Source organism: Vespula pensylvanica, chromosome 2 (assembly GCF_014466175.1).
Source record: "Vespula pensylvanica isolate Volc-1 chromosome 2, ASM1446617v1, whole genome shotgun sequence".
Classification (NCBI taxonomy): domain Eukaryota; kingdom Metazoa; phylum Arthropoda; class Insecta; order Hymenoptera; family Vespidae; genus Vespula; species Vespula pensylvanica.
In genome coordinates this window covers 6,233,584-6,246,924 of record NC_057686.1, presented here as the reverse complement: position 1 = coordinate 6,246,924, position 13,341 = coordinate 6,233,584, and the positions used below count along the sequence as shown (strand labels likewise).

The 13,341-nt window shown below is 29.9% G+C and overlaps 1 protein-coding gene across 2 annotated transcripts in view; it reads right to left on the bottom strand.

Annotated features, from left to right (window-relative positions):
* Positions 1 to 13,341, bottom strand: part of LOC122638005 (N-alpha-acetyltransferase 15, NatA auxiliary subunit) — a 37,884-nt gene that overhangs the window by 1,941 nt on the left and 22,602 nt on the right. The gene's annotated exons all lie outside the window — the stretch shown is intronic.

Below are 13,341 nucleotides of genomic sequence, written 5' to 3'. Positions count from 1 at the left end.
AAAGAGAAAAAAGAACATCAATTTTAACGATCAGGCTTTACATGATTTAAAAAGATAGAAATGTTAAATTCAACGTTAAAAGATCTCTTTCGTTATTTCAACGCTGTCACTTTTACTCGAGAATTTTATTAGCCAAGGTCAAGTGGTATACCGTGACCAGGTAGCAATTATTCGAGTAGATTTCGCAAAGTCTTTCCAGTTTTTCCAACGTACAGAGAGCAAGTTACGATTCTACTCTAGGTGGTTTCGTTAGCAAGTATGGCATGCATGCACGTGTCTCGCGTCTCGTTCGATCACGTGCAGCCACAAGTTTTATACGATCCCGATTTATACGTACGAGTGCCAGAAGTATAATAGAAAGGACCGTAAGATCGATCGATCGGACAATGACCGATAATGTGACATACAAAGTGTACCTAATTATCTTTTCCGGTTGTTAACAACATGAAAACCGATTGATACGTAATTTCAATAATTTCAAAGATGCAGATAATTGAAATGAAAATTTGTTTTATTTTTCTTTTTCATTAAAAAACTTTTAACGTAAATTACATGCAAAAAAAAAAAAAAAAAAAAAAAAAAAAAGAAAATATTCATAAAAAATTAATTTGAATACATTGAAAGGTCTAAATAACGAAAAGGAAATTCGTTTTATTTTCTTTTCGTCTAAAGTTTTCAATGTCGTTTAAAAATTGTATTGTTTGCATTGATTCATATGTAATTAATTTGAATAGTTTCAAAGATCGATATAGTAAAAATATTAATAGAAAAAAATTATTCTGTTTCCTTTTTAGAATTTTGTCACGACCGAATTGGGACACCCTATGTAATTAGAAAAATTAGATTTACTTGTCATATGCAAAACAAGTGGGATGTATGTAAATATATATACGTATATGTATATGAAATGTTACGTTATACGAATTCCACATGTTCGACGAATTTTAATTACTCTCTCGAATTAATAATGGACTTATAGAGCAAGAAGGAAACACGCTTTCCAATTACATAACGAATAGCCGAAGTTTTATTAGCCGAGAGTACTGATATGCTCCGTAAATTCGGCCATAAATAGCATAGCAGTTGCCAAAGAAAGAGAGCTTCGATTTCGTTGGAAGATATTTCCTGTTCGAGGATTACATAAAAAAATTATCCTTTTTTTTTTTTTTTTTTTTTTTTTTGGTCGAATCAGGAATTTTTCCCTCTATGCAAAATAAATAGATTGGATAGTAAAGAAAAAAAGATGCACGAAAATGTTTCCAATGCTATAGATTATAAAATAAAAAAAAATTTTTTTTTTTGTAGTAGTTAATTTTTCCTTACACATTTAAAAAAGAAAAAGAAAAAAAAGAAAGTGAAAAATTAATTTATGACTTAATGATATTTACTAACTTGTGATCAAATTCGATAGGAACGAAAATGTTAAACATCGAATCACGAAAATTGCCAATGTTTGAAATGATTAATGTTGTTTTTTCTTTTTTGAATAATTTATTCTTTCGCGAGTGTTATACGAATACGCATAAACGATTTCGCATAAACGCGACTCGGAGAGAAGAACTAGTCACGATCTTAATTAGAAATAGGCATTATCCTTGATAAAGAAGCAGAGGACCTTGCACGCTTTGTGGGTACGCGTAGGAATGTGGAGCAAGTATAACTCGTAAGCGGCACCAACGCGAAACGTTTATGCTAATCGCACCCCTCGATAAAAGGCACGCGATTAGATGTATCTCGTGTATTTAACTCTCTAAACACGTAATCAATTCTGTTACTTCAGACTCAATTATTGTTATTTCTTCATTCTCTCAGCATGATTTAAAGAATTTCATTTTAATATTTAAATGTTTTTCTAAATTATATATATATATATACTCATATTGGATTGACCAATTTTCAATATGTTTTATATTTAAATAAATAATATAATATAAAATGGATATCGTATTATAATTATATATTATGTTATATCGTTTGTGTATAATAATATAATGTAATGTAATATAGTGAAATATTGTGATATATATATATATATATAGTAGTATACAATAGTAAAATATATGGTAAACAATAAAGAAAAAAAATGAATGTACGACATTGTTAATTTAAATATAAAATACTACAAATTTCGACTATAATTATTGATCAACCCAATACATATATATATATATATATATATATATATATATACACATAAATCATTTATAATGTTTGTGTTTTTTATATCATCTTATCATTCTCAGTTTATTCTACAGTACAAAATGTTAGTATGTGTTAATAACTTGAAGCGCAATAAATATTTTTTCAATGGACGTTTTATTTTATTTTTTGTATTGTTATTATCATTATTATTTTTTTTTAACTGCTAACAAGCGAAGCGAATCGTTTCCAAATCTTTTTTATGATTTTCAATTAATCGATCGAAATCATTTGAAAGACCTAACTTTTCTAATAATAATTTTCGATTCGTTGTGCGTATTGACACAGTTAGAATACAATGGAATCAATTTTATTTTAATGATTCAACGTAGCCACCCATACACTTTTCTATTTCGTAGCATTTACCGTCATGGCAGATCGTTAACGTAACAGGTACCTTGCCGTTTCGAGGTAAAGCGGAATGAAATCGTTTATCCGGTTATTTTCAATGCAAGACCGCGCCTTCAAAACGTCTTGGTGGCGGCACCATATTGTACACGTGATTATTACTCCCACGTTATATATCTAAGTATAAGCCAATTGCCATAGTAAATAATCATGACTGATCGAGAAGAATTATCGATTTCCTTCCATTTCGATAATTATTTCTTTTTATTATTTATTTATTTATTTATATACATACGTATGTATGTATTCGTTTACTTTTATTTTATTTGATATAGTTATTTTTGTTTATGTATATATGTACAATTATATAATGATAGATGTACGCATACATACACATACTATATATTGATTTTAATTTTATTTATGAAGATGTAAATATTTCTATTCGTTTTTATTTAATTCTTTTTTCCTTTTTTATGTATTTTTTAAGCATATATTTATTTTAATTTTGTTATTAACTAATAGATGACAAAGCAAATAGAGACATTGACAATATCAAAGTAATGATAATAATTAATGAAAAAGAAAAAAAAAGAAAAGAGAAGTGATAGATTTGAGTTTGTCAGACAAAATAAGAACGACGATTAAGCAAAGTAGACCAACAAAATGATAGGTATAGCAAGGACAAAGTGAATGTAAAAGGCTACTCTTCTAAGCGACAATTAGATGTCAAATTGGAGAAGAAAGAAGAGCGAGGTATGTTGAAATTATATTTCATTTGCTCCTTAATTCAGGCAAACTCGAATACATTCGTGCAATATTCTTTTAATGATTTTTTTTTCTTTTCTGTATTCTTCCTTTTAACGAAAATATTAAAAAAAAAAAAAAAATGTTATTTAAAAAAATATTTTAATTATTCTGTTAAATTTTTTATTTATATTTATTTTATAAATAAATAAATGTTATTATGTTTTAGATTTATTTGATAAATCTTTGGTTTTGTTAATCAAATCGTATTAATAGTACGTACCTAACCAATGAAATAATTTTTAAATACGATTATGCACGTAAAATAATGACGATTCATGAACGACAAGGAAGTGTTTGTTTCGAGTCATGAATTATTTTTACAACGTTAATTTAATCGGAAATCCATGTTACGATCTATATAATAATAATATACGCGTTAGCAAGTTCGGATTCTGAATGGGCGGAAGTTCAAGAACGTACAGTCGTTAAAACAAAAAAAAAAAAAAAAAAAAGAAAAAGAAGAAGAAAAAAAGGAAAAAACAGAAACCTATGTCAGGTATTGTCGATGATGAAACGTTATTTTCTATGAAAAAATTTCAATCGACAATGACGGTGCACGAATCATTATAATTATTACATTGTTTTCTTTTCCTCTGTTACTTACAATGAATCAAAAATTATTATTTCCAAAGAAGATAAAGAATAAAGAGAAAAACGTTTCCCTGACGCTATACGTAAGAATTATCATATTGTTTTTTCCTGTTTTTTAAGGAAAATCGAAAAATTATATTTCTACTACTATTATTACTACTACTATTACTAATAATAATAATGGAGTAATTGATATAAAATAAATGGCAGAATTATTATAATTATTGTTTTCTTTTTTATGGCTCTTCACGGACAATCAAATATTATAATTTTAAAAGAAAACAAAAGAGAAACAATAAATAAATAAATAAATAAATAAATAAATAAATAAATAATTTACATGGCGCTCCACGTTAAAATTATTACAGTTGATTTATTATTTTTTTTCTTGCGTTTCTCATGAACAATCGAGAATGATAATTTCTAAACAAAAGAGAGAAAAAAAAAGGAAAAAAAAAAATAAATAAATGAAAATTTATATGACGCCGTATGTCAAAATGAAATATTATAATTATTATAGATATGTTTTTATTTTTCTATGTTCTTCAAGGACAATCAAAAATGATAATTCCATGTAAAAAAAGGAAAAGAAAAAAAAAAAAAAAATGAATTTACATGAAATGCATAATATTTGCATACAGTGGATAAGTGATCTGTCGGAGAACACGTTCGAGTTCTTTATTAAAATAACGATTACGAGTCAAACGTTCCTCCTACATTCCTTTTTTGATCTCACCGACGATATCAACGATTGATTTTTTTATTATTACTTCTTTAAAATTTTTTAATTCGACATAAGAGAGTTCATAAGTTATTACAAAAGAGTCTCCTGTGTGTCTGTCTGTGTGTGTGTGTGTGTGTGTGTGTGTCTTACAACATTGGCCTTCCACCAAGTAGAAGAGAGTATGCATATAACGAGTATTATATATCGAGCGATGAGACGCTTCGATTATCTGGATAATGGTTCGCGCTTACTTTTACGGGCTTATTAACGTTTCTTACATCATTTCATGTGCGAGTTGTAAAAATGTCTTCTATCGAATCGTGACGACGTTTGTGTATATGAAAAAGAGAAAGATAAATATATATATATATATATTAGATAGATAGACAAAAAAGAGAGAGAAGGAAAAAAAAGGAGTTACACGAGGACACGTAGAAGGCGTATTTTCATCAAAGTCGCCGACAATCAAGTAAACACTCGATCATTGTACGAGCATAAATCAGAATGTTGCGTAAGATGCAACGGTAATGTTATTACTATATCTGGTATCTGTTCGATAGATCACAAAAAATAAATGAAATAAAGAGAATCTGTATATAAATACGTGTGTGCGTGTGTGTGCATGTGGATGGATATGCAAATATATATTAACTAATTTCGTTCTATGACTAACAAACTAACAGTATCCATTTCTTACATTTCGACGAACTCGTTATGCGTAAGCATACAAGAAATTCGAAGAAATCTTTGCATGATTTGCATCAAATTCTTGAACGATCATCTTCAATATGGATCATTTAATAAGAGATTTTTCTGAGAACGTATATGTCATCGATTATGCTTATTTTATAAGGACGTCAGCAAATGTATGATAAAAGCAAGAGTTATCTTTTTATATGAATTTTTTATATCCTTTTTTTCTCTTTCGTCTTGTCTTTCTTTCGTGTTCTTAGTTTTTGCGTGCTGATTCCTTTCGATGACGTTAACGGACTAGGTAGAAAATAGAATAAACGAGGGGTGGGAGAGTAAAGGGGTGGAAATAACGTTACTCGGAATTTTCTTCGTCTCTTTACGAAGAATCTAGTGAATATTTATAATAATGAGATAGATGATTGCTACATATAATTAGCGAGTGAACGGTTTTTTTTTCTTTTTTTTTTTTTATATTGAAATATATGAAATTTATTAATTTTTTTATTGAAATATATGAATAATAATTTAGGAGATATTCGAGTCGGGAGAATATGTAATCGTTGCCGATCTGATCCATCGATCATTCAATTACGTATAAACATCTCATATAAAAATAATTGATGTATAATCATATAATCCAATTTTATATTATCATGTATTAATCTATATACGAATTATTTATACATGATTAATATGTAATGATTATATATATATATCAATAATATAATTATTGATCAATTGGATCACATCGATGATATTTATTAATATATAAATAAAATCAATAAATCATCGATCTATTAATCATCGATTTATAAACCCATTAATAACGTTTACTTATAAATATTATTTATATAAATATTATTCATATAAATAATGAAATAAAATAACAACAACAATAATAATAAAATTAAATCAAGCAAAATTTCAGAATGATCGATAAATGAGATAGTTAAAAGAATCTCGATCAGGTTTCGTATATTTACGAACTCGATTTACTATATATTATATATACGTATGTACGTACATATATATGTATGTAAGTATATCGGTATTCTCGGTCGGTGAAGGGTGCATGAACGTTCGGCTGGGCAAGATAGTTAGGGCGTGGCCCGTAAAGAGAAATAAGAAAGGGAGCGTAGACGGAGAATCAACGTGGGCCTTCCATCTACGAATGGAAAGGCGTTACATCGTAAGGTCTAGCGAATACACGACGCCATTGGAATGTTAACTTCTCATGTCAGAATAAAAAAAAGAAAAAAAAATAAAGATAGATAAAGAAAGAAAGAGAGAGAAAGAAAGAGAGAGAGAGAGAGAGAGAGAGAGAGAGAAAGAGAAATGAACCTTTCTAGTAGACTTTCATTGTATTAGGTTGTCCAGAAAGTTCGTGCCGATTGTCTTCCATTTTCAATGAATCACATCACAGCATTGAAATAAATTACTAAATTAAAAAAAAAAGAAAAAAAAAAAGAAGATTATAAAAATCTAATCAAATAGCTGTATGATAAACGTAAATTAATACGTTATTTTTTGTTATCGTAATACGTACTGATATAATTTGATATATACAGGGTGTTCCTTTTAACTTGCAAGCTTGTTGAATTATCTTGCGAGGAATTGAACCTATAATTTGTTCTTTTCTTTTCTTTTTTTTTTCTAATACAAATATCGTAATTTTTTTTTTTTTTTTTTTTTATACGAAGGGCAAATATCGCGCAAAATTATTTTTTTACGAATTAAACGAAACACCCTCTGTACGTTATGTGCGAGTGAAGAAACGACACGAACTTTTTGGACAACTCGGTACATATAAATAATCTTACAAGTTATATATACAAGTTGATTATAAATAATATTGAATATCAGTTGACTATCTCGTTTGTTGGGAACAATAGAAAAGAAATATATTAAGATTTAATGTGTCAAATATTTTACGAAATAATAATTTCATATAATATTTTAATAATCAAATACTGTACGAAATAAAACGCCCAACCCGAAGAAAGGATGTTCCATAAGAAAAGCAAAAAATGATAGAACTTCCGGTCGAACCGGAAGTCGTGCATTTCATTTCATGCTCTTCAAATATTTGATACATGGAATTATGAAACATTTCTTAATATATAATTTTTTTTTCCCTATAAATCAACCTGTATTATTGTACACTACATCTTCTATAATCAACCTATATATTGTACACTACATTATATATATATATATATATACACACACACACATACACACACACACACACATACACATATGATTTCTAATTAGATAATACTCGCAATAAAATTTCTTAAGCGAAACATTTCTATTGTAAGTCGATCATTACTGATCCCTACCGTGAAAATGGAAGTTTATAGAAAGAGAAGTGCGAACAAGTTATACATAAGTTAGGTTCGATCTTGCCCTCTCCCAAATACGGATATTAGAATGGCTCGCGTTTCCCTCGAAAGCTTTAACGCGAGGCTGCACATGCCTTCTGTCGTTTCCCGTTTGCGCGAGAAACACACAAGAAAGGAGAGAATTATTACGCAACCTAAGAACTCGTACGAACCTTCTTTCTCCCTCTTCCTCATCCTCCCCTCTCTCTCCTTCACACCCTCTCATCCTCTCAACCCTCACGTTACGAGATCGAATATCACCATCACTTGCCAGATGGTACTATACTCTCGATATTGTCAAGAAAAAAAGAAAAAAGAGAGAGTGAGACTGAGAAAAAAAGAAAGAAAGAAAGAAAAAAAAAAAAAGAAGAAACTAATTTATTTTCTCTTCATGAAGCAAGAACAGGAAGAAATGTTAAAGCTATGTGGAAATTATTTTACATTTTACTCTCTTTCATTTCTTTCATGAATATGGAAGGGAGAAATTAGAAGGGATTTGCTCATAATATAATTTCATAGAAAGAAAGAGAGAGAAGAAAGAGAGGAAGAGAAAATGAAATTTGTTTCGATATCGTTGCTTTGATACACCCGATACAAAAAAAAAAAAAAAAAAAAAAAAAAAAAAAAAAAAAAAAAAAAAAAAAAAAATAGAAAAAAGATTTAATTCATTTTCCTTTCATAGATTAGGAACAAAAAGAGATGTTAAGTTTAAAGGAAATTATTTCATATTTTACTTCATTTAATTACTCTTCGAATACGGTCCGGAGAAATTTGAAGAGATTTTTGATTAACAAGAAAAAAATAAATAAATAAAGAAAAGAAAAAGGAAAAAAAAAAGAAAAAAATTTCGCAAAAAGAGAGAAAACGAAATTCGCTTCGAATTCGCGACGAATCGGAGGGAAAGTGACGAATGTGTGCGCATTTATATACATATAACCCGGTGTGACATGCACTGTCGACGGCGATGACACTTTCGCCGTAGACTATTCTGCCCGCGGAAGGTCATTGCTCGTGTAAAAATACTGGCAACGCACCGAAACGGAATTCTTAATGACGTGTATGGAGAACGCGAGCGAACGATCGACAGAGCTTCGCCACGAATTTCTAATTCTACGAGCGAAAGGGAAAATCGGACGGGTAAGAAAGTTTTGATCGTGTCGGACCATCGAACGTGTTGTTCGTGGTATCAACCTTCTTAAAAGAAACTTAAAAAAAAAAAAAAAATAAAAAAAAAAAAAAAAGAAAGAAGAAGAAAAAAGATCGAAGTTCTCTCACAATTTTTCCTTTCAAACTATAAAAGAACAAAGAAGTTCATTCTTTCCAAGTCTAATCGCGATTAGAAAGTTCACCTTTGCTCGGATAAACGCACCAAAAATTACTCGGATAATACATGAAGTCCATTGTGAAGGAATGAATCATTGTCCTTTTCAAATGCGTTACTCTCAACAATTTTTCTCACGTGGGAATAGACTTTCCAAGTTTTTAAATGAACAAACGAAGATAAAGAGATCACGAAAGTGAAAAGATTTCGAGCTACTTGCTGCTACTGCTGCTGCTATTGAAATGTTAACACTTTTCGTAGTATATGTACAGGATGACTTATAAGTCAGTTAATAAAAATGCATTATTATTGTAAATAGATTTGATTCACAAAAAAAAAAAAAAGAAAAAAAAATTGAGAAAAAAAAAAAAACTACAATAACATGTTATTAACCTACATTAGATACAGAAAGTGTCCTCCTTCATTTTCATTATTCAAAAATTAGATTTATGGGTCGCATATCGTATTTAATGTTGGCTTAATTTGTTTGTACTATAAATTAAAACTTTTCACGACAATAATGCATTTTCTTTATTATGACTCATTCTGTATATTTGATTTATAAATAAATCATTTTAACTGTTATACGATTATAGAAATTAAATCGTTAGAGAAGAATCATTAGGAAAAAGAATAGCTTTTTTTTTTTTACAATGGGAGAAGATGAAACAACGTCGACAACTATGAAGAGGCCATGACACCTGTGTCTCTCGCTTGTAAAGTGCAACCTTTGTCGACGTGATCTTGAAATCGAGCGAGTCGACCTAGTTCTCAAGAGGTGCCGTTTGTCTCGTTAACGAGCAGGAGAAACTGCCTTCTCGCTATGGTATATAATAACGTTAGAAAAAAAGAAAACAAAAAAGAAAAAAAAAAAAAGGAAAAGGAAAAGGGAAATGAAGTCATATGTTTGACTTGTATAATATAATGGAAGTCTCATGTCTGTTATTTGAAAAAAAAAGAAAAAAAGAAAAGAAAAAAAGAAAAATGAAATATTTACAAATTTTTATCATTCGATACGTCTCTTAAGGATGTTCGAAATATCATCAAAGAGATTCGAAAATGTATCTTCCCAAAATAAAAAATTAAAAGTTAAAAAAATTTAAGAAAAAGGAAAAAGAAACAAAGAAAAAAAAAAAAAAATAAAAGTACTTGTTGACCGGTCCCGAGACCATCCATTTTGAGATGCTCGAAATGTCGGATTGTAAATCCACATTCGGCTTGCTAAGTTTTAAATGTCACGAGATAGACAGGATCAACATATCTCTTCTTCCACATTCCAATCTTCTTCGTCTTTTTCTTGTTTTTCTTCTTGATTTCATCGTGATTTTTGATATCTCGATACGATTCTCTGTTCTTTTTTTTTTTTTTTTTACATGTCTAGTCCCCTTTATTACCCGGATATCCGTCCACGTATATACGTACGTATGTTTGAACACATACATACACATATTTTCCATTCAGAAACGTCTGATTACGTCGAATCCAAATCCGGATGAGCGCGCGATTGAGTTGTACCTCTTTAATTACCCGGATTTCTGTAATTGCATCTCTCTCTTTCTCTCTTTCTGTGTATGTGTGTATGATGCGTACATATCCAAACTAAGTATAGCACGTAAAGATCGTAGAAAAGTGACAGATTCGATCTTACGTATATCCGTTCGTCTGTGTGACAGAAGAATTAATTTTCATGCTCTATGAGCCGTTCAAAAACGTGTTTCATAGACCGAGTCGAAATACTGTTTCCTGAGATGCGATGTTCTAAACATGTATCTGTATATATTATGTGTATATATATGTATAATCATACAAAGGATGCCTGTTAAATAAAGAACTTCAAATATCTCAAATTAAATATTAATAAAGCTAACACATAACAAGTCGTTATATTAAATATTGTTCCTAATTATAACCGATAATATATTAAAATTAAATTCGACAATATTTTTACGAATTATTTCCAAATAGTTATTTCCTAGATTTTCAATATCTAAAATTAGATGTTCTAAAATTAACATATAGAAACTTAATTCGAAAATATTATAAGTAATACAATAAATGACGAAAATATAGATTTTCTAAATTTTAAATATCTAAGATTGAATATTACTGAAAATAAAGAAAAACAAATAATTATAGCGTGTCTGTGCGAACTTAATTGAGGTAGTTTGAAAACAGTCTTAATTCGAGAATATTATTATCAACCGATTAAAACAAACCGTGCTTTCGATTTTTGATTAATATCCTGTAGAAAAACTTGATAAATGATTCGAAGATATTCGAAAATGGCGAATAGCATGTGGGAATAATTCAGACGACTGGCGCTAACTAAAAGAGGTAACTTAACGAAGGACGACAGGGACGACCTTGATAAATCTCGTCTCGAAGATTGGATCCTCTATTCGTCGAACGAATGAGTCATGTTCTCACGAGTATAGAGGCAAAGATATATAATGATTGTAGCATTAGTAATAGTAGTAGTAGCAGTAGTAACAGTAGTAGTAGTAGTAGTAGTAGTAGTAGTAGTAATAATTTTTACGTTAACTCTCTATGAGAGAAAAGAACGAGGATTCCTGACAAGGTGACCGTTCCTGGAAATCCGGATGAACTCAAAGCTTCATCTTTCGTCCTTGCTTCTCTCTCTCTCTCTCTCTCGTCTCCTCTCTGTTTTGTCTCTCTCTTTCTGATTCTTTTCTTTGGTGATATGAGTCAGAGGGTTTGTGGGAAAAACGCGTTACATTGTTACGAGAGAGAAAGAGAATCCTGATTTGAAACAAAATTTTTCCTCTGTCGATCCTACACATCAGGACGAACTTGTATATACGTCATCACGGAGATACTTCGTGTTCGACCGATGCCGTCATAGTCCGAGAATATGATGATTGGGATTCACGACGTCATTGGAGTAAGAAAAAGATGGATAGAGAGATAAAAGAGAGAGAAAGAAAGAAGGAATGCCGTCGAACGTGCTAAGATCGGACACGGACCGCAAATTTCCGAGAGAGTCGAGGAGTCTGTCCTAATTTGGTAGCATCTGGTGGATGCATTGAGGATGTGTCGTTTGAAGGTCGTAAGGTCGTCGTACCATGATCGAAGATAAATCGTTCTACTTGTATAATCTTTTTTTCTTCTCTCTTCTTCTTCTTCTTCTTTTTTTTTTTCTTCGAAGCGTCCAAGCTATCGATCGAAAAATGTATTTCTTTTTTAGACGGACACCTACGTCGAATGTTGTAGGTGTCGTTCTATTTTTTATCATCTGTTCCTTTTTCTTTTTTTTTTTTTTCTTTTCTTCTTCGCATTTTTTAATTTCTCCTTTAGATCGTCTGCAGAGAAATTTGTACGATACGTAAGCTTTGAGAGAATTCGATGAGAGAGAGGACGTGTTCTCTCTCTTTCTCTCTTTGTTCATCGAGTGGGCCCTCTTATTGTTCACATTTTTGCTGGGTAACGTTTAAGAGAATAGTATTTTTTTCTTGTACGTTTTGTTTTGTTTTGTTTTGTTTTGTTGTTTTTTCTTTTTCTTTCTTTCTTTCTTTTTTTTTTTTTACTGGTAAGATATACCATGTACATTTGGTATATAATGTAAAATGTCAACCCGCGAGTATCTTAGTGGTCAGGGCGTGCCACGTGAATATAAATTAACGCGAACTGTTCTTCCATAAGACGCTCGTGAAATGTCAACGCATGTTACTATCCTATATCGAATAATATCGATTGTTTGTAGACTTTTTGTTTTATTACGTTTTCATTCAACTGTAATATTCTAAAAAAAATTAGCAAAAAAAGGACGGAAGAAAATAGATATCGTCGTTTCGATTTATTTAAGAAATTATTTGATATAGAAAGAATCGATTATTAACATACGTTGATGATGTAATACGTTTCATCGAATTATTGTATGTTCATAAATAAATTGTCAAGTCGTTATTGAAATGTTAAGAATATCGGAAAATCGATAATATATTAAAATTAAACGAACGCTATCCGACACAATGAACAATATTATAATAATCATCCTTACACAATTTTATACTTTAAATAATTACGTAAGTTTTATATGTATGCAAATACGAGTATGTTCGTGATCGAGCAACAATGTGTTAATTGTAACATTTGGAAGACGTTCGAACGTAACAGTGCAAGAATTCGAATAAAGAATGAAAAAAATAAAAAAAAAAAAGCGATTACACTCGTGGAATACGTAAATGATCATTTGTGATTGAAAGCACGTGCATGACGTTGATCAAAAAAAAAAAAAAAAAAAAAAAAAAAAA